This window comes from Xenopus laevis, chromosome 3S (assembly GCF_017654675.1).
Source record: "Xenopus laevis strain J_2021 chromosome 3S, Xenopus_laevis_v10.1, whole genome shotgun sequence".
NCBI lineage: Eukaryota > Metazoa > Chordata > Amphibia > Anura > Pipidae > Xenopus > Xenopus laevis.
Genome location: NC_054376.1, coordinates 18286290 through 18307278, shown reverse-complemented (window position 1 = coordinate 18307278; position 20989 = coordinate 18286290). Strand labels below are relative to the sequence as shown.

The 20989-nt window shown below is 37.1% G+C and overlaps 1 long non-coding RNA gene across 2 annotated transcripts in view; it reads right to left on the bottom strand.

Annotated features, from left to right (window-relative positions):
* Nucleotides 1-1822: 1822 nt before the first annotated feature.
* The window catches only part of LOC121402116, a 36950-nt gene continuing 17783 nt past the window's right edge, over nt 1823-20989 (bottom strand). For both annotated transcript variants that reach the window (XR_005966554.1, XR_005966555.1), the window contains exon 4: nt 1823-2319. This is a non-coding gene — a long non-coding RNA (uncharacterized LOC121402116). The remainder of the gene's footprint in view (nt 2320-20989) is intronic.

Here is a 20989-nt window from a genome sequence, read left to right as displayed (position 1 = left end):
TGAACAGTTGTGTGTTACAAAGTCAGGATCAGAAGAATGATCAGTAACAGGCAAATCAGCAGAAGTCAGGGACAGGGTCAAGAACAGAGATCAGACAATAGACCTACATTGGGCAATGAGAATAGAGATGAGGTGTCATGATGTCATGAAAAGGGGCAGGGCAAAGCAGACACCCACCTATAAATAGTGGTTGCCAGAAGCAGAAGCCAACACATTAAGGTCACCCATTCAACCTGAATATGCCAGAGACCCAGAAACAGTGAACAAATCTATCTTTTCTCACATTTGTTTTAGTGCAAGATGTATTTAAAAAGTCAAGGTGGAATTACTTATATGGGTAAGAAAATAATATAACTATTGGAAACCGAATATGTTTATATGTATGGTGAAGTTTTTGATCACCTTTAGTTCAGCCCAGAGCTGGAACTCTTTCACATTTAGGAGGGTGAGCTGTTTCTTTTTCCAAATTAAAGTGTTTCCTGACAGTTCTGTAGTTTGTTAAGGGTTTCAAGTTTCCCTAGTCTTTATAAAAAGTCACTATGTGCACAGTTTATTTGGACTCCATTAACTGGAGGGGGTAGTTGGTACTAGATAGCATGAAGTGGAGGTAGAGAAGTTAAGATGCCTTTTTATCAACAGTCTCATTTTAGTGGTTTAAACACTAAACAGCCTCTTTGAAATCTTTAGATATCTGCCACTCTGGTTGTTAAAATGTTAACAGTAAGGCTACAGCATCCCCTTAATCTCTTAGAAATCCTTCTTCTCCTGTAACCCACTTGACCCCCTCCCTCAGGAATTTGCTTTGGCTGTTTGATTTATGAGCATAGACACCCTCCAGTCTAACAGCCAATGAAGAGATAGCATTGCTGGTTCCCATAGAAACTCTAGCTGCCTGATCCTATTTTTTTCTCCTAACAACCTCTCCTGAGCTCAACTTAATCATTACAGGGCTCAACCCCATCAAAACTTTTTATCAAAGTATGTTGTGCCTGTGTAACCCTGCATTCTGCATTGCATGAACTTTACAGCATACATGTCTCCAGGCCCGGACTGGCAATCTGCCCTATCGGGCAAATGCCAGAGTGGCCACTTTATATTGTGTTCATGAGGGTCGTTTCTGATCTTTAGAAACTGAGCCGCAGTATCTCTCCCACACTACTGACTCGATGTTTCAGCACGCCCACTGCAGCCCAGGAGGTGAAGTTGCAGACTAAAGCTGACTCAAGTCGCCAGGGCAGGGAGGGAGGCGTGTGTGTGAGCTGCACAGAGAAGGGAGCCAAGAGTTACATTAACTTTCTAAAGCCAGCTGCAAGAAGAACAATGAATGCAACAATCTGATTGGTTGCCATGGATTACTACCCATGGGCAAATTTGCCCAGTGTTGATAAATGACCCCCCTTGTGTTTTTGTTTCCTTGTATTTTCTTACTTATTTTTAGGGATGTAGCGAACTGTTCTGCTGCGAACTAGTTCGCGCGAACTTCGACCGTTCGCGTCCGCCGAATGTTCGCGAACGTTTGGGAACGTTCGCATTTTGAGTTCGCGTTCGATTCGAATACAATTCGACCATTCGAATTCCTTCGACCGCTAAAAATCGAACGATTTCCATTCGTTCGAACGATTGTAAGCATTCGATCTATGAAAAGCATTCGATCGAATGAAAAGCATTCGATCGAATGAAAAGCATTCGATCGAATGGCTTCGATCGTTCGATTCGAATGAAAATCCTTCGATCGAATGATTAAAATCCTTCGATCGTTCGAATCGAACGATTTTAGCGGGTGTTCGAAGTTCGCGAACTGTCCGCGAACGTTCGCATTTTTTGCCGGTGTTCGCGAACGGCGTTCGCGAACACCAAATCGGCAGTTCGCTACATCCCTACTTATTTTCCCCTTTTTAAATTTTACCCACTTACTTCCACTTTACTTTAATATTCAACTGTGCTTTTAAATCTCAATCTTTCTGTTCTTTTATGACTGTTTATTACATTTTTTCCCTCCTTAATAGCTATCTTGCTCCTCTTCGTATGATCTTGTTACATCGGCTAGAAACTGCACCACAACTGTACAGATGAAACTCACCTGAAAACTAAACTAAAATCTTCTGATAGTTCACTATGATTTTTTTTTGCCTTCTTTCTTCTATCCAAAGGTAATGCCCCAGTTCGGCTGTTCGAGAATATGATGCAGAGGCTGCAGTGTGAACTATGACCTTTCTTCCAGCCAATCGCATTCCGGCACAGAAGAACCGGGGCATAAAGAGACCAGGAACTGCTACTGATAGCATTCGGCTGCTGCACCGCTCCGTCTTCTCCGCATTCCTGCACACAAGATGATAAGAAGAGGAAAATAAGTAAGAAAATACAAGGAAACAAAAACACAAGGGGGGTCATTTATCAATACTGGGCAAATTTGCCCATGGCCAGTAATCCATGGCAACCAATCAGATTGTTGCATTCATTGTTCTTCACAAGATATATGATTTTTATAGGAACGTGTTAGTATTGCTTTAATGTTGCTTTACTGTTTGATACAGGGATATTCTGAGAGGTTCTGTGGTCATATAAAGCCATAAGGCTGCAGGCTGAGTTATACAGGGAACTCTGAGTAACACTCATGTATTATAAGGGATAATATACCCCCTACTGTAAATGATGAGGATATTAGAAGTCACTGAGTGGTTGTTCTGTGACCATATAAAGGCACAAGGCTGCAGGCTGAGTTATACAGGGAACTCTGACTATCACTCATGTATTATAAGGGATAATGTTCCCCCTACTGTAAATGATAAGGATATTAGAAGTCTAGTAGTCTGAGGGTTTCTGTAACCATATAAAGGCACAAGGCTTCACAATCTTTAACATATTTTACATGAATTACACTTAAGTGAGAAAGGCAGCTTTCTATATGCATTTTTTGCAGTTTTACCCCTATATATGAGTGGATGAGTGCAAGACCATTGCGTATTTAAATGTGGGCTGCTTTGATTTTTTTGCCCGGGCTGCTTTTTACTCCAAGTCCGATTCTGCATGTCTCAATGTTACTACTGGTGTGTCAGAGGGAAAATGGCCACCACGTGAAAACTGCTATATTTGTTTTAGAAAAAGGTGATGATGCTGGCAAATGGAGGGGGTATATGCAGTACAAATGATGTGTCTTGGGTGGGGAAGATATGTCCAATGAGTGAGTGGGATTACATGTATGTGTGGGATTATACATATATGAGTGAGAGGGATTGCATGTATGAGTTGTATTACATGTATGAGTGGGATTATACATATATGAGTGAGTAGGATTACATATATGAGTGGGATTATACGCATGAGTGGGGTTATACATATATAAATGAGTGGTATAACATGTATGAGTGGGATTATACATGTATGAGTGAGTGGGATTACATTTATGCGTGGGATTATACATCTATTAATGAGTGGCATTACATGTATGAGTGAATCGGATTACATGTATTACATGTATGAGTGTGATTATACATTTATTAGTGAGTAGGATTACAAATATGAGTGGGATTATATAGAATGAGTGAGTGGGATCACACATATATACGTGGGATTATACATGTATTAGTGATTGGAATTACATGTATGAGTGAATGGGATTACATAGTAAAATAGTAAATTACACGTCCATCAAGTTCAACCTTTTAACTTTTTTTAACCTGCCTAACTGCCAGTTGATCCAGAGGAAAGCAAAAAAAACCCCATCTGAAGCCTCTCCAATTTGCCTCAGAGGTGGAAAAATTCCTTCCTGACTCCAAAATGGCAATCGGACTAGTCCCTGGATCAACTTGTACTATGGGCTATCTTCCATAACCTTGTATTCCCTCATTTGCCAATAAACCATCCAACCCCCTTCTTAAAGCTATCTAATATATCAGCCAGTACAACTGATTCAGGGAGAGAATTCCACATCTTCACAGCTCTCACTGTAAAAAACCCCTTCCCTTTAGGTGGAACCTCTTTTCTTCTAAATGGAATGGGTGACCTCATGTTAGCTGGAAAGCCCTACTGGCAAATAAAGCATTAGAGAGATTATTATATGATCCTGTTATATATTTATACATAATTATCATATCAACCCTTAATCGCCTCTTCTCCAGCATGAACATCCCCAATTTGGCCAGTCTTTCTTCATAGCCAAGATTTTCCATAACTTTTACCAGCTTAGTTGCCCTTCTCTTTACCCTCTCTAATACAATAATGTCCTGTTTGAGTGATGGAGACCAAAACTGTTCAGCATATTCTAGAGGGGGCCTTACCAGTGCTCTATAAATAGGAAAAATGACCGCTTCCTGCCTTGAATCAATGCCCCTTTAATATGGCTCAAAATCTTATTTGCCCTTGATGCTGCTGACTGGCATTGCTTGCTACAGCCAAGTTTATCATCCCAGGTATTTTTACATCCCAGGTGCATGACTTTACATTTATCAACATTGAATCTCATTTGCCACTTAGCTGCCCAGATTGACAGTTTGTCAAGATCCTGTTGCAAGGATGCCACAACCTGGGTAGAATTTATTGGGCTGGATAGTTTTGTGTCATTAGCAAACACTGATATGTTACTTACAATACCCTCCAGTAAATCATTAATAAACAAGTTAAATAAAAGTGGACCTAATACCGAGCCCTGAGGGACCCCACTAAGAACCTTACTCCAAGTAGAGAACCATTCACAACACCCCTCTGTACCCGATCCTGTAGCCATTTTCCTATCCATGGGCAAATTACTTCATTAAGCCCAACAGACCTTAGTTTAGAAAGCAGTCGTTTGTGGGGCATGGTATCAAATGCTTTGGCAAAATCCAAATAGATCACATATACTGCCCCTCCCTGTCCAGCATCTTACTTACCTCATCATAAAAAGCATTCAAATTAGACTGACATGACCTATCCTTCACTAGGACAAAATTTTGAATGTGATACCTTAACAAACCTTCAAATAATTTGTCTACCACAGATGTTAAATTTACTGGCATATAATTGCCAGACTGAGATCGTAATCCTTTTTTAAATATTGGAATGACATCAGTTTTTCTCCAATCCATATCCACAATAAATGTATGAGTGAATGGGATTACATTTATGAGTGGGATTATGCATGTATTAGTGAGAGGGATTACATGTATGAGTGAGTGGGATTATACATGTATGAGTGGGGTTATACATATATGAGTGAGTGGGATTATACATGTACGAGTGGGGTTATACATATATGAGTGAGTGGGATTATATATACGCATGTATATACATTTTTTTGGGGATACCCTCCTTCCCTCCCTACATTTCCTAACATATGGCACCTAAACTATACAGTGGACACATGTATAGGGCAAAATATCAACTATATTTTATTTATATGAAGCTTTCCCAGGCTTGTGTAGTGTAATGTATTTGCTGCTACATATATGTCCATTGTACTTTAACTTGGCGCCATATGCAAATTAGGCATCTCTAGCGTAACTTCGCTTTGCTTGACGAATTAACGCTAGCGCAACTTCGCTACCTTTCGCCTCCCTGATCACAACTTCGGATTTTAGTGAATTAGCGGCGCCCTGGCGAAACTTAGTCTGACAAAGTGCGGCGAAGCCAATGCTGGCGCAACTTTGAAGGTAAGTAAATTTGCCCCTATGGGTGCAGGCTAAATAAGGGGCAAAATACAGAGACAATGATGCATTTTGTGTGGGAAATATGTGCCCAACCTAAAGACATAAGGGTTTATATGGTTTACATGTCCTTTAAGAGGTTTTTGAAAGTATGTATATTTTTATTTGTATAGCGCTCCTTGAGGGCAAAGCACTGTACAGCAAAATAATAAATTAGTAGTAACAAACAAGGGGTCATTGAAATAAAAAGTAACAATAAGTGCATTATTAGAAATACAATTCACATAAATATAAAATATAATTACAATACAGATTAAGTGCTCAGTGTCAAAGAAACAAAAGGCTAGAGGACCCTACCCCGTAGGGCTTACAGTCTAAATGGGAGGGTAACACATAGACACAATTCAGAGGTATAGGCACAATTCAGAGGGGTATTAAGGTGCTGCAGGTTATAGTTGTATGACTAAACTCTAAAACAATAACTGTCATGAAATTTATTAAAAGATCCGCACATAAAAAATATGAACTGAAAAAAACTGACTAATGCACTAAAAATACGAATACCTCGAAAACCTCGAAAAACTTGAGTTTTCAGGACAATTACTAGCAAAAAAAATCTGAAAACCTCTAAAAGTCCATATTGATTAAACATGGTCCAAAAGGTTCAACACAGCTTCCATTGACTTTTCAAGGCCTTAAAATCTTTTACTTGGTAAATTTTTGTATTAGAGGTTTTCATGGTTTTTACACTTAATAAATCTCGAGTTGTTTGTGGTTTAAAGAATAAGAAAACAACAAATTTTTAGAAGTAAACAGAAATTTGAATGTTAATAAAAATGCCCCTAAGAGTAAGAGAGAGAGGATCAGAGGCTCCAGAGAGGAGAAAATGTCTTTGTTTCTTATAGAGATACATTATATCTTAGTTTGAGTTAAGTAAAAGGTACTGTTTATTATTGCAGAGAAAAAGGAAATCATTTTAAAAATTTTGGATTATTTGGTAAAATGGAATCTATGTGAGACGGCCTTTCAGTAACCTAAAGTTTTCTGGAGAACGGGTTTCCAGATAACGGATCCCATACCAGTGTATTACAAATATCATAAAGATTGAAATCACTCTGTCCATTACTCAAAGGAGACAAAGATGCACATAAGCCCTGCATTGATCTTTTCAACCCCTTGCTGACTCTAGAAATCCTAGAGGCTTTTGAATAGCATCATTTTAATTGGATCTGTTTTTTGAACAAGTGACTATAATAGCTCAATATCTTACTGCATTGAATGCCTCGAAAAGGATCTGATCTAATTATTTCATTCCTGTTTAAAAGATGGAAATGTAAAAACAGACTTGGTTTCTTTAAAAAAAAAAAACAATATATGTGTGTGTGTGTGTGTTCGTGTGTGCTTTTAAGAAATCATTCAAGCCTTCATTTCAAATATTTAGTTTGAAGATCACATAAACCACAGTTCCACAGTTAAAAGAGCTACTGCCACTAGATGTCATTCTGTATCTGCTTGATGCTCAAGTGATCTTAACTTATAACACAAATGTGCTTATTTCTCTGTTACTTTCTTCCAATCAGTAACACAGTCAGATATCTCCTTCTCCAAGTAATGCAAGGTGTCAGAGTGTGAAATTGGAATGTTTTCATACAAGTGCCAGTTGATTAGTTATTGCCATCTATTGACTGTTCCAGTGCTTTAGTTATCAGCATCTTCGACTGTGCCTTTCATTAACCTACATGTAGTTTGCTTTCTTTATGAAATTTCAGTTTTAGAGTCTAAAGCCCAATTTTCATGACCAATATCCCAGATCTGATCAACTTTCACATGTTCACTACTAATGAAATCCTTTGTAACATTGTGTGTGTGTGTGTGTATATATATATATATATATATATATATATATTGGCCTTTAGGGAATCTGCCCCCTAGTCTCTATAAGGATTTCTGTGAAACTCTATCTTAAGTTACTCTAAAAGAAGAAGCCAACAGGGAGTTTAAGCTAATGATTCACTTCCATTTTTCTCGGCCTTCCATGCCAGTTGCTTTCCCATACAAGTTCCTTCAGTTTCTCGCAATTTCATGTCATATATATATATATATATATATATATATATATATATATATATATATATACAGTGGTGTGAAAAACTATTTGCCCCCTTCCTGATTTCTTATTCTTTTGCATGTTTGTCACACAAAATGTTTCTGATCATCAAACACATTTAACTATTAGTCAAAGATAACACAAGTAAACACAAAATGCAGTTTTTAAATGAGGGTTTTTATTATTTAGGGAGAAAAGAAATCCAAACCTGTGTGAAAAAGTAATTGCCCCCTGAACCTAATAACTGGTTGGACCACCCTTAGCAGCAATAACTGCAATCAAGCATTTGCGATAACTTGCAACGAGTCTTTTACAGCGCTCTGGAGGAATTTTGGCCCACTCATCTTTGCAGAATTGTTGTAATTCAGCTTTATTTGAGGGTTTTCTAGCATGAACCGCCTTTTAAGGTCATGCCACAACATCTCAATAGGATTCAGGTCAGGACTTTGACTAGGCCACTCCAAAGTCTTCATTTTGTTTTTCTTCAGCCATTCAGAGGTGGATTTGCTGGTGTGTTTTGAGTCATTGTCCTGCTGCAGCACCCAAGATCGCTTCAGCTTGAGTTGACGAACAGATGGCCGGACATTCTCCTTCAGGATTTTTTGGTAGACAGTAGAATTCATGTTCCATCTATCACAGCAAGTCTTCCAGGTCCTGAAGCAGCAAAACAACCCCAGACCATCACACTACCACCACCATATTTTACTGTTGGTATGATGTTCTTTTTCTGAAATGCTGTGTTACTTTTACGCCAGATGTAACGGGACGCGCACCTTCCAAAAAGTTCAACTTTTGTCTCGTCGGTCCACAAGGTATTTTCCCAAAAGTCTTGGCAATCATTGAGATGTTTTTTAGCAAAATTGAGATGAGCCTTAATGTTCTTTTTGCTTAAAAGTGGTTTGCGCCTTGGAAATCTGCCATGCAGGCCGTTTTTGCCCAGTCTCTTTCTTATGGTGGAGTCGTGAACACTAACCTTAATTGAGGCAAGTGAGGCCTGCAGTTCTTTAGATGTTGTCCTGGGGTCTTTTGTGGCCTCTCCGATGAGTTGTCTCTGCGCTCTTGGGGTAATTTTGGTCGGCCGGCCACTCCTGGGAAGGTTCACCACTGTTCCATGTTTTTGCCATTTGTGGATAATGGCTCTCACTGTGGTTCGCTGGAGTCCCAAAGCTTTAGAAATGGCTTTATAACCTTTGAAATTGAACTCAGGTGTGATTTTTTAAACAAGGGGGGCAATCACTTTTTCACACAGGCCTATGTAGATTTGGAGTTTTTTTTCTCCCTTAATAACGTAAACCTTCATTTAAAAACTGCATTTTGTGTTCAATTATGTTATCTTTGACTAATAGTTAACGGTTTTTGATGAGCAGAAACATTTAAGTGTGACAAACATGCAAAAGAATAAGAAATCAGGAAGGGGGCAAATAGTTTTTCACACCACTGTATATATATATATATATATATATATATATATATATATATATATATATATATATATAATGTCAATACAGTGAGCGCACTCTTTCCGGATTTAGAATGTAGAGGGTGGTGCGTTGGTCAAATCTTCATAATACATCTTAGTAAATGGACCCGCACTCCTTCATTTTAGTGAAATAAATGGATGTGCTTTATTCACAAATTCATCTCCAACGTTTCGGTCCTCTCTGGGACCTTTTTCAAGGATAAAAGGTCCCAGAGAGGACCGAAACGTTGGAGATGAATTTGTGAATAAAACACATTGATTTATTTCACTTACATGAAGGAGTGCAGGTCCATTTACTAAGATATATATATATATATATATATATATATATATATACACATAAAAGGTATAGGGTGATGGCACTCACAGGATTTTGCAGGTCAACAAATGAAGATAAAAAAGAAAAAGTTTATTGATCCAACGTTTCGGTCCCACACAAGAAGGACCTTCTTCATTTGTTGACCTGCAAAATCCTGTGAGTGCCATCACCCTATACCTTTTATAAACATTGAAATGCATGTGCACCCTGGTCTCGTCCATTTTTTCGGGCTGTGCGGCCCTTACATGCTGCTCTTTATATATATACATATATATACAAAAAATGCAAATCTGGTGCACAAGGAAAAACCATAAAGCCTGTGTGCTGGTCAGAAGTTCATGATAATCATATCAAAACAAGAAGCCGCACTGACAAGACTTGATAGAAAAACTGTGTTTTATTCAACGTTTCAGCTCCCAACTCGGGCCGTGTGAGGGCTGAAATAAAACACCGTTTTTTTTTTCTATCAAGTCCTGTCAGTGCGGCTTTTTCATTTTGATATATATATCACACAAAGTTTAAGCCCTTAAAGAGATTTAAAGTTTCTAATTGCTAAATACCTAAAATGTATTGCAGTTATGATATACACAGGATGCATACATAAGGTGTATTTAGCTGGCTTAATATCTTTCCAGAGTCTCTCTCCCAGCACTGTTTCCCTGACAGAGTAGCCATGATGAAGTCTCTCTACTTGGCATCTGTATGCTCCTCAGTGACATCATCAGGCTGGCATAATTCTGCATTACTGACAGGTTTGAGTTTGCACAATTGGGGAAAAAAATACTGCATGTGCTTACTGGGACCTTCTCTGGTAGCAGGGCCAAAGCAAAACAATGTGGTTAGTGGTCTGTACAAAACAATGAAAGGTATATGTCCAATTCATTCTAGTTGCTCTGTGCAGCAGATTGGTTGAATAAACAAAACATCAAAGATTGAAAGTAAAAGGAACTCCAGCAGATTAACTGCAAAACATTTATTCTAGGTAGTGTCAAACACAACATGTTTCAGGTCAGAACCCTTTATCAAATAGAGTTCTGACTCGAAAAATGTCGTGTTTGCCACTACCTGGAATAAATGTTTTGCAGTTAATCTGCTGGAGTTCCTTTTACTTTCAATCTTTGATGTTTTGTCTTTTCAGGAATGCTCAGTAAAAGATATCTTTAACTAACTAGACAGTGAAGGAAAGAGACTGCCTCAGAAATCTAAAGGGGTGGAGCTTCATGCTGGTTCAGGAAGAGGAGGATCTGTGCTGCATGTTTGTGCTTTTGTGCTGGAAAAAAGGTTAGACAGAAGATGAGAGGAATTTTCAAGATATTTTATACAAAAGTGTACCTATTTTTTTTTTTTTTTAGCAATTAACCCACTCACTTCAGTTCTGATCTTCATGCACCTTATGCTCTCTTCCATTCATCTTATTACATTAGTGACTGCAAGTCATCACTTAATCCTCTGCCTATCTTTGCAATGCCCTGCCACCAGGGGCACTGCTGCCATGAGGCGAGTTGAGAAACTTGCCTCAGAGGGCAGCAGCCCCCCGAGTTACCAGGAGCCTAATTTCTGATCAATTCAGCTCTTCTAGTGCAGTGAGCTCAATTGCTTTCAAGCTTTCATATTTACCCCACATACCACCTCTTAAGAAAACCTATTTGATGCACCCTGAAAAAGTCAAAATACCATGTAGAATCATCACTACCTCTCTTGAAAACCCTTTGCCAATTGTTTCACATTTTTGGAATTCTGCATTTGGTGGCAATGACTTGACAATTGTGGGAAAGAAATGTTGCATTGTCAGTACAATAGCAATTAGCATTTTTTTCTTATTTCACATTTTAATAGAACTGGAAGATAACAAATCTATTCAAGTAACAGAATACATCATATTTCTCTCATTCATATGATATTTTGAAAATGACTTTTTGATGTACATGATGTGTCTTCAAACAAAAAAATTTATGTAATGAAAAAAAACTGTTTTGCTAGTGTTTTTCCCCTTCAAACAGATGTTTGCAATTATATTATTTTCACATGCTTATATATTAATCTGTATGGGTAGCTGCCATTTTTTTGCCCATGTAGCTGCTGGGCAAATCCAAATGTCATTCTAAATAAATTCTGAAAGATAAATAAAGAATCTTGACAGCAGATAAAGAGATTGCTGGCAGCAAATAAAATGTGTTTTAGCAGCTGTTTGATTAATGGTCATGTATTTGTTATTCCAAATGCAGTTTTTATTCTGTAAGTACAAAATGTGCTGAATGAAAAATATTTGTCACTCTTGATAAAAAGGTTTTCATTATTTACAATAATTCACCAGTTTGAGAGGCACAGATATCAATATAGGAATCCAAGAGAGGAGAATCAAAATTATCTAGATGATTGAGAATCAGGGAGTTGTTGTTTAAAAACAGCTGAAGGCCATATGTTTAATACCTCTGGCCTAGCACAAAAAAAAACTTGGACATGGATTTGACATTATTGAATACCAGAAGGACACCAAATAAACAACAGAAACACATAACTCTTCTTAGAACAAGAACTTATGAGCTTGAGGCATGTCTGTAAACAATTAATAGACATTATAAATGAAAGCTTTTGTTTCTGAACACTCCAGCCTGCTTTCATTCAATCCTTATAGTGCATAGATCAGGAATTCTTAAATGTTTGCATTAAGGGACCTACATGCCAATGCCATATAATCTTCATTTCTGGGTTCCAGCAAATTAAAAGTGGGCTAATTTTGGAACACAAAAACAAATACAAGGTTCTAAAATACAGGGGAAAAATGTGTGTTGCAAATTGCTTGAGATGTGCACCCTAATCAGAGCATTGTGTGCAGGTTGAAGTGTAACATGGGTAATAGCATATGAACTTTAAACTTTGTTTGTAAATGAGCCTGATTATATTATGTGGTAATACACAGATACAATTTTGTCCTATATGCAAAGAGTTCACGTTTTTTCCTGTGTAGGATTTCTGGATGTATGGATTCATATACCAACCCATATACTGCAACAATCATCTGAAAATGTATAATGCGTAATGGGTTTTTGCACACTTTGCACACTGTCCTGCATGCCAGATGCATTGCTGCAAGTCTCTGCACTCCAAAACTGAGCACAAAAACCTGACACCACCCCATGAATGCTCAGCTTCCTGCATTTAACAGATCTGTATTCATGAGTGAACTACGGGATGTAAGTAAGCCTAGAGCAGGGATCCCCAACGTTTAAAACTCGTGAGCAACATTCAGAAGTTGGGGAGCAACACAAGCATGAAAAATGTTCCTGGATGCCAAATAAGGGTTGTGATTGGCCATGTAGTAGCCCCTATGTGGATTGTCAACCTATATTGAGGCTCTGTTTGGCAGTGCACCTGGTTTTTATACAACTAAAACTTGCCTCCAAGCCAGGAATTCAAAAATAATCCCCTGCTTTGAGGCCACTGGGAGCAAAATCCATGGGGTTGGAGAGCAACATGTTGCTCGCGAGCTACTGGTTGGGGATCACTGGCCTAGAGGCTTGAACGACTGCGGACTCCGTCCACAATAATCCTCTATGATAAGTGGTAAGGGAATTAGTGATCCTTGCCTTTAACAGGGGCTTTTAGAAAGGATTCCTATAATCCTCCCCTAGGGCTCCCACCCTCATCTGTAAAAGTTAAATCATCACATGCTAAATGACAAATGTAGCTGGAAATAAAATGCAAGGATTGAAGCCAGTCTAGTAACCCACAGTAACCAACTAGGTTCTAAGCAGACCTAATAATAAATCGCTTATCTCTATACAGATTTTTTACCTTCACGGTACAGTGGTGTAGGTTTTCATACACCTTAATTTGAGAACAAAAGTATATCTATATATCTGTATATACAGCACATCTGTGTGTAGTTTATATTCCAGTGTAGAACATAAACAGTATTCAGTGGTTTTTAAATACTATGCTTAGATGTTTATGCTAAAAGCAATAATAAGAAACAAAAGTAGCAAGGCACCATCATATCCTTTGGCAGGTGCATGAGTGCCGCTTAACACCCATGTTCCATTAACAATAGCGTTTGGAGTAATTATAAAGCAATATTTAGATTTGTAGTAATAACAAACTGGGGTTGGTGGGGTAGTGGCTTCCAATATGGTGTCATCCAGTGACATGGTCACATATTATATGTATATGATTTGATTGCACAATGGCTTGGTGCCAAATTTAAAATAAACTGACCTCCATAACCCAGATCTAATACCTGATTGTAAATCATTCTGGGGGTGATCAAGTATATCTATTTTCCTGACTTCCTGTTTTGTTTTGACTCTCCTTTAAAAAAACAAACTATATATATGTGTGTGTGTGTGTATATATTAATATATATATTTTATACCATGGAACTTGAAATAAGTAAAATAAATATTACAGTATAGCTTTAAAGTAATTTAAGGACAAGAGGATAACATCATGTAAAGTGTTTTGCCAGAGTCTTTTAAAGAGAAAAATAACAATCAGTTTTATACAGTAAGGGATGTCTAAATTATGCGTTGGATTGTACATATGTTTCTTTCATGCCATTTTTGCTACCAAACAGAAATACATTTTCTTATTTATTCACATGGCCATGAAGGAAAGGGCATCTAGAATTAAATCTGAATTCAGTTTCAAAGATGTCATCTGCTTTAATACAAACTGAATCAATCTAGCACATTTCTAATATTACATTGCCATATTTTAATTTCATGAAATGGTGGTTTGAAAATTAAAGTGTTTTTTTGTTAACAGAAGGAAGGTAAAAGCAGCTACTTATTCTGAAATTGTTATATGTGCTGTGTACCTCTGAGTTATTTTAGCATTCAAAGTTTTAAGATGCCAAATAACTTTTACTATTACTATTTAATATGAAGGCATATCATGGCTCTTGTAATTTTAAATCATGAAATTATTAATTACAATGTATGGTGGTTTACCCAATAATGTACTATTTGAATGAAGCCATTGCTATGTCCATCTTAACCTTACTTGTCTTTTTCAGTTTTCTCCCATATAAAAATGTCTCAGTAGCTCAGAGTCCTAAAGATACATCAATGTAATAGTTGGTTTTGGACCATAGATGACAGACATTGAGTGGAGTATTTATGACACAAAAAAACAAGGGTCTGGCTAAGTCTAAATGGGAAGTCTGACTCTTTGGGGCACATTTACTTAGCTCGAGTGATGGAATAGAATAAAAAAACTTTTTATTTCTAAGGTTTTTTTTGGCTACTTCGACCATCGAATTGGCTACTTTGACCTTCGACTGCGACTTCCAATCAAACAATTCGAGCTAAAAATCGTTTGACTATTCGACCATTCGATATTCAAAGTACTGTCTCTTTAAAATAAACTTCGACCACCTACTTCGCCACCTAAAACCTACCAAGCATCAATGTTAGCCTATGGGGAAGGTCCCCATAGGCTTTCCAGCCAATTTGTGATCGAAGGAAAATCGTTTGAATCGATAGCACTAAATCCTTTGACTTCGATATTCGAAGTCGAAGGATTTTACTTCGACAGTCGAATATCAAGGGTTAATTAACCCTCGATATTCAACCCTAAGTAAATGTGCCCCTTTGATTTGCACTGGTGCAAGAATGCATGCCCTATAAATGATAATTTAAGTCAGCAGTCTTCATTTTAATAGGAGGTGCAAGGAATGAATGTCTATATGGAAACAGCAGTAGCACACAAGGAAATAAAATACTTATATAATAATTATATGCATACATTCAACCAAAGTGAAAACTCTAATACAACACTTCTCCAAGTAAAAGTAGTTGCAGTCTTATAGAAATTTTCAGGTTTTGCAATAGTGTGAAGGATGCAACAAGACTGTGCCTTGGCAAAAATAATAACTGTATGTAAAAGAGTATATAAAAACACTTGGCTGCCAGATGTTAGGATTAATGAGGAAAGCTGTGTGTATGAGATTATACTTTCAAAGAGGTAGTTCACCTTTAGCAATGTAATGAAATTCCAAAGTGAAGAGTTGCTGAATGAAAAGTGAAATAATTAAAAAAAAACAAATAATAAAAAATTAAGACCAATTGCAAATATATGATAGAATATATATCATTACTTTCTATATAATACTAAAAATTAACTCATGGGAGAACAACCCCTTTAACCTGGCAATCACTCTGCATTCCATAAAGTACAACCAAAATATATACCAAGGGGTTATCAGAGGTTCTGAGATTCAGTTTGCTATCTATCCCAAAGGCACAACCCTGCCCATATGCCTAATAAGACTACATCATTCCAAGTATTCAGCAGCACATAGTAGGAAAGTATAAATGTACCAACCAAATATTGGAGGTTTGTGGATGACATTCAATGCACGGTTCCTCTGCTACTGCTGAAATTCTGTAGCTAGTCACATTCCAATACCTACTATATATACAGTACTCAGCATATCACAACAAGTGAATAACATGGTTCATTTATATCAATTAAAAAAAAGCACATTTATTGTGTTTAACAGCTAAATACTTCAACTGACATTAACGTACACTAAAATTGAGAATTCATTTTTGATTAAGGTACTTAGTAGTCATACAGTAAATGAGCACTAAATTGGTCAACTTGCTATAGGGTATTGCATTTTCAAAAATGATAGCACTTTGTGGTATTGGATAGAGTTGGTTTTTGCCAAGCTGTTACACTATATAGACTGAAGTTGAAACTCTACCTGTAGATATTCTACAAAGATTTCAGGCTAAATGTACGCACAGTGCCCCCATCATATCCCGATATTGTGTTCTTGTGTACTGACAGGGGCAAGGAACTGTATCTCTGATCCTCAGTAAATAACTAAGAAACTGCAGATGACTTTCTAAAAGAATGTTAAAATGATATGCTAGATCCATTTATTGTTTAAAAGATTATTATTGTCACAAGAAACTTAGCACACACCAGCTGTAGCATAGCCTTTGCCAATGGATTCTATATATTATAAAGGTATTAGGCATTTCCACATCACTGGCTGTGATAAAATTGTTATAACGATCATTCAAATGCATCAAAGGGGATACTCAACTGGGGGAAAGAAAATGTACTTTTTAGATGCACCTATCTATGATGAGAGTAAGAAGACAAATTCACTTAAAAAATCCAGTACTTTCATACCTATGGTGGAACATCCCCATATTGTAACAATTGAAAATGCTATCCTTAATGAAGTATCACATGTATGGGTTAAGCCATATAAAAAACAAGTAGTGAAAAACAAATACAATCTCACTATTAAGAAAAAACAAGCACTATCGGCACCCCAAAATAATAATAAAATTATAATAAAACCAACCAATTAAGAGGGAGCCATAGTGGTGATGGAAAAATATAAATATATGGAAGAAGCCTACAGACAACTAAATGTTACTGAACATTATGAGAGAATCACATGTGATCCACTTTTTGTTATCAAAAAACATGTAGATGCATTAATACAAGAAGCACTCCAAAATGGGGTAATTACTCGGGATGCATCAAATCCAGGATTCAGTTCGGGATTCAGCCAGCATTCGGCCTTTTTCATCAGAATTCGGATTCTGCCGAATCATTTTGCCTGGCTGAACCAAATCCGAATTCCAATGTGCATATGCAAATTAGGGGTGGGGATGGAAATTGCTTGACTTTTTGTCAAAAAAACAATGAAGTAAAACATTTTCCCTGTCCCACCTCTACTTTGCATATGCAAATTAGGATTTGGATTCAGTTCGGGATTTGGCCAAATCTTTTGCGAAGGATTTTGAGCTTTGCTGAATCCAAAATCAAACTTATCATATCACCTCATCTTTATTCTGTTGACTGACATTGGTTTTGCAAAAAAACTACTTCAGGTTTGAGGGGGAATATTTTTGGCAATGCCAAAGTACCTCAATAGGGGTGAAGGTTGCTCCCTCATTTGCCAATATTTGCCAAATTTTATTGAGAAAACCCTATTTATGGAAGGGGCATATAGTACCCATATGATAAAATATTGGAGGTTTGTGGATGACATTCTGGTGATATGGGGTGGAAATGAAACAATTCAAAAACATGATAAAAATGGCTAACCAAAACATAACACTATTAAATTCACAAGTGAAATTTCAGCCACATGCATAACATTTTTGGACGTAAACATCAGCATCCACAACAAACAAATTATAACTACAATGTACTCAAAACTCACAGACCGTAACACATTACTCAATTCAGACAGCTTTCATAATCCAAACACAATAAGTGCCATACCAAAGGGCCAATATATAAGGGCCCGACAGCTTCCAGCTCCTTTTTATGCTTTTTAAGGACTAGAGTTCAAAACTGCACTGCATACTCAAGATGAAGCCTTACCAGGGAACTATAAAGAGGCAAAAGGAAATCATTTTTAAAAACTTGAATTATTTTATTATAATGGAGTCTATGGGAGATGGCCTTCCTGAAATTCGGATCTTTCTGGATAATGGGTTTCCAGATAATGCTAATACCTGTAATACAATCTGTTCAGTATGCCCCATCGATCTTTGATTAGAAGCAATATTTTACAGAACCCTTTACGCATTATATATAGATTTCCAAGGATTTTTAAAAAGTATCTATTTACTGCCATGCAACCTTTGTGTGAGACCTTGGGTATTGGTTCACATTCAATCTCTCAAAAACAGATGAGAGCAGCCTTCCTATAGCAAAGATCATTTTAAAATGTGGTAGGCTGTAAAGTGTGGAAGAGAACGTTGAAGCAGTAATCTCTGGAGTCAGGCATAGTCAGGAATCTGTTGGCACTTCAGGATTAAACAACATGCTTGACAATTTTTCTGACTGAACTTCCAGAAAAGCACAAGGCAACTTCAGTTTAATACTGGCTTCATCAAAAATAAATCATGAATACCTGAGATCTTCCGCTGCCTCATTTATACACCTCTCTCCCATACAAAATTTAAAAAAAGACAAAACTGATATAAAAAAGCAAAGACAGAAAAAGAAAATGTTACTATTAAAAATTTTAAAATCTTGAATGTAAAAATTCGCCTTCTAGAATCCAATGGGAGTTGTCTTAGCAAAATTTGTCTTTTTCTCTTAAAAGTTGGTACTGTAGATTTACTGACAATGATGAGTAGAATGTGAATGTGTTGGGTCTTTTCTTTTTAAGTGATCACATTTTCAAGATTTGAGATCTTGTAATAAATAATAAGTGCCCATTCAAGTTTGGTGAGTTCAATGCTAAGATGCATTGAAGCTGTTGGTGAGGTTACAGGTTTCCCTGTGTAAATTCAGGCTTGGGCTGGCAATTATTGATGAACGAAATTTTGCAAGGTGGAACAAGAATAAGCATTGTACCATGCCTTGTGCCCACTGGAACTCAATCTTGTGCCTATAAAATAGAATTATATTTCAATTTGTAAAAATTAACCAACCAATCGAAAAAAAAATTAACAGAACAACTGAAATTTAGCACATTAACTTTGCTTCAAGTTTTTTTCATAAATATGCAATGCATCCAAGAAAAATGATGCGGAGGCTGTAGTATCTGCATGTTAAAGATACAGAGTACCTTACCTAAGGCATTTACCTAAGGCATTTTTCCTTCCTTTGCTTTCTCCCTCATGCCTTTCCTCTTACTTCCTGTTCCTGCCTCCTACCTGCCGTAGGAGGCAGGAACAGGAAGTAAGAGGAAAGGCATGAGGGAGAAAGCAAAGGAAGGAAAAATGTACAATAAAAATTGGATCTCCTCAAAGGCTGCTCTTGCCATGAGGCAAGGTGAGAACTGCATGGAGCTGCATGGAGCTGCCAGTTACCAAGGGCAGCAAAATGCCACCTCTGCTAACTTTAAGAGCCGAATTTCCATTTTTTAAAACGGAAATTTGGATCTGCTAGTGCACCAAGACCACAATAACGATCACTTCACTAGTGATGCGGGGCCCCCTGGACTTCAATGCTAAATGTTGAAAATGCGGAGTGGGAAGGGGTGGGGCGGCATCGGGGCTGCTGCTTCAGGCATTAATGTAATCCTTGCATTAAGCACACGCTGAATGATGCAGATGCATTTCCCCTCTGTGTGTGTGCGTGTGCGCATACCTTTTGCAACGTGGCTGGAGTCCAGGAGGTAAACTTAGATCGTGAAGCTAAGGCGGAAGTGCAGAGAGCGGGTTTGGGCCCAAAAGAGCCAGGGCCCACTGGGTTTTTTCCAGGTATCCCGGTGGCCCAGTCCGACCCTGATTATTAGCATTGTGAATTAATAACTAATGATTTTTGCATTAGCAACCAATATTACATTCCCCAATTTTCCTCTAAAATTATGAATGCCATAGAATTTATTAAAAGTTCCAATCATAAAAAGTTCGAACACAAAAAATACAGCTGAACTATATGTTAAAAATATATGAAAATCTCTAAAACCTCTAAAAATGTTTGCTTTTCTGACAATTGCTAACAGGAAAAACAACTTCTAAAAGTCAGAATTGATTAAAAATAGTCCAATCAGGTCAACCTAGCCCCACTGACTATGCAAACTCAACAGCTTTCACACTGTTTTGAATAAGAGGTGTTCGTAGTTTTTACACTTAATTGAAATCTAGAATTTTTAGAGTTTTAAAAAATAACAAATTAACGGAGAAAACATTATTTGTGAAAAAATATGAATTTTAGTAAATCTACATAGTTTTATTGTAAGTTTTGAAAAAATGGCGTTCGAAAATGGAGAAATCTGCCTCTGTCTGTTACTTATTTTCTCTATATAAGAAACACTCCTTAGCTTTCTATTCTCAAGCTTATTTTCTCTATATAAGAAACACTCCTTAGCTTTCTATTCTCAAGCTTTGGAAAATTTCCTTTAGTTATAGCTTTTCACTTCCTGATAAACACCTCCCCTGACTCTTTTATCTCAGTATTGTGATATTTGGGAATGAACATGCTCTCCTTCCATTTCATCTCTTTTGTATTCCAGAGCTACAGGAATGTAAAATACAGTTCACATAACTTAATATAACTTGTTTCTTTTTATAATGAAATAGATAAGCAAGGCAGGAAAATAATTTTAAACATTCTGTTTTATCAGAGTATGAACCTATTAGTAGTAACTTCATTTGAAAGAATGAAATAAATGGATATCAGTTTGATAAATATGCCTTCCCTTTCAAAATAATAACAATAATAAAAAGATTGTTTTTTTATTTTGCACGGATTTGCTTTATATGTTAGGTTGAGATATTCCTGCTTGTGTAATTAATGTGTTCCTAGTTTACAAAGCAAAGACAATAAACAATGTTAGCAGAATATATTTGAAATGAAGTTTCTACACTCAACTGCTATCTACTGTAGAATATTACAGTGTTTTAACTGCCGCAGTAGGTTACTAAATGCCTATAGTACAGTTCAAGGACAGAAGCAGGGCAGTTGCACATTTCCTTCAGCTCTGTGTAAATAGCCACAGTCCTGGGGCGCAAAACACTTGCAGCACA